The sequence below is a fragment of the Austrofundulus limnaeus genome, unplaced genomic scaffold, assembly GCF_001266775.1.
Source record: "Austrofundulus limnaeus strain Quisiro unplaced genomic scaffold, Austrofundulus_limnaeus-1.0 Scaffold287, whole genome shotgun sequence".
NCBI lineage: Eukaryota > Metazoa > Chordata > Actinopteri > Cyprinodontiformes > Rivulidae > Austrofundulus > Austrofundulus limnaeus.
The window spans coordinates 211,004-213,259 of record NW_013952689.1 but is presented as its reverse complement, the minus strand read 5'-3'; positions in this window follow the sequence as shown (position 1 = coordinate 213,259).

Genomic DNA, 2,256 nt, shown 5'->3' with positions numbered 1-2,256 from the left:
GATTCTTGAAATAAGAAAAAATTGAGTCAAATCAAGTATTTCAGGAATCTTACCAAGTAAAATTTTCTTACTCCATTGGCAGATTTGAGTCAAATTTTCAGGCGAACAAGACAAATAATCTGACACATTCTGAAACTAAGATTATTATTCTTACACAATCAGTTCTTGTTTAGTAAATCAGTCTCAAAACAAGATCAAAAAGACTTTTTGGCTGATATAAGATTTTAAAACTTGGTAAGATGGACAGTTTTTGCAGTGAATCTTTGACCTAAACAAAAAAAAAAATCAAATTTTGACCATAATTCAACATTGAATTAACATCTTTTGCTATCTGGGTATGGAATATTGATGCAAACTCCATCCTAATCCTTCTGTAAATGTGAAATTTTCTATTTTTACTTCATGTAAAAAGTCATTTTGTCATGATAGGATCATCTTTGTTTAAAACCGAGGCAGCAGATAAAATAAATTTTTCATTTTAAGCCTTTAATAAAAACAGTTAATGTGAAACTGATGCTACTTCTTTTTCAGCCAATCATGAATTGAACCACATCTATTAACAGTGAGATCAGAGCTGATTAACATTTATTTGACTTCATTTGTATAATAAAGCTTTAATTTGCTCTGTCTGATCTTTATCCATGATTTAAAATAGCTTAAGCAGTACCTTTTTAACAGGTTTCCTCTTTTCTTTCCTCTGGTTTTCAAAAATTCTCATGTTATTTCAAATGGCACTTGTTCAAACTCGTAGAGTGAAATGTTAATAAATTATTACCAGTCTTTTGTGGAGTTAGTGGGTTTGTAATGTTAGTGTTTTTTACTTGGGTCATCTGTGTAAAATAAAAACCCTCTTATCTTATTTAAATGTTACAAATGTAGTGTTGTCTTTTTACTCCTGCTGCTGACGGTGAGAGGTGATCATGTTATTTGCCCATGTCTGTGTGTGTGTGTGTGTGTGTGTGTGTGTGTGTGTGTGTGTGTGTTTGCTAACAGATAAATACTTCATGAACCTATGGAAACTTAAAGTATTCTGAACTTGTGGAACGAACCACTTTCAAAATGTCTGCCACAGCTTTTTTATTATGATTCTGAAGCTGGGGTCTTATTGTTTTTGTACAGTTTATTATTTTTTTTCAGTGATTTTCAGTCATATGCTACCGCTTTGTTTTTCAGTTAAGGCAGTACAGTGAACAATGTAGAAAATAGGAAATAGTACAAAATGACTGATCTAACAGATACAGTAAAAAATAAAAATATAAAAATAAATAAAAAAGGTCTAGTTTTTATATATTGTTACATAAAGTTAATAAATTTTGCAGCAGATTTACATTTGATGTCATTTCAGCCTTTTAAAAATGTAAATATTTACTAAAATAAAAAGAAAATAAGGGCTTGATTTTCAAAATTTACATGTGTGAATATACAATTTGGCCAAGATCAGGTATTATATGAGTTCTCTTTCACTGACAGAAATATTCCACATTTTACATCCTTATATGTTATAATATAATACGTACTTATGTACCAAATTCCAAAATGCACTTATGAATGCATGTTTTTATGGAAATACAGACAATAAATAAATGTTTCACCATTTTTAGTTCATACAGAGCCTGTAATGTTAATGTTTGACAACAAGGTATTATCTCATGGCCATGAGTTCATCATTGCAGTTATTTCCATGCAGAGACTGCACTGTAAGAAAAAATACACCATTTCTACTTCATTTAGCAGCACTACGGCTCAGTGGTTAGCACCGACGCCCCACAGCAAGAAGGTCCTGGGTTTGATTCCCGGTTCAGACCTGGGGTTTTTCTGTGTACAGTTTGCATGTTCTCCTCGTGCTTGTGTGGGTTTTCTCCAGGTACTCCGGTTTCCCCCACCCCCCCCAAAAAACATGTACAATAGGTTGCCTTCAGGCCCAGGCCTCACTTCAAAAAGAAATCTGAGATCTCAGTGGGATTTGCCTAGATAAATAACAATAAATAAATAAAAATGAGGCAACAAATTACAAGCAATATTATTAATTAAATTTTACAATGTTTAGAGTTGAGTTGAAACGTAGAAAATTGCAAAATTTCTTTCAATAAGGGAAACCTACAAAACACTTTAAAATTTTGGGATCTAGATTAATTTACACATCCATTTCCAGCAAAAAATCTGACTATTTGTTTAATTAAAGTATTCAATGCTTAGTTTATTGTTGAGCAGGTAAAGGAAAAATATTCTTGGTCCTCAAGTCCTTCTGACTTTATG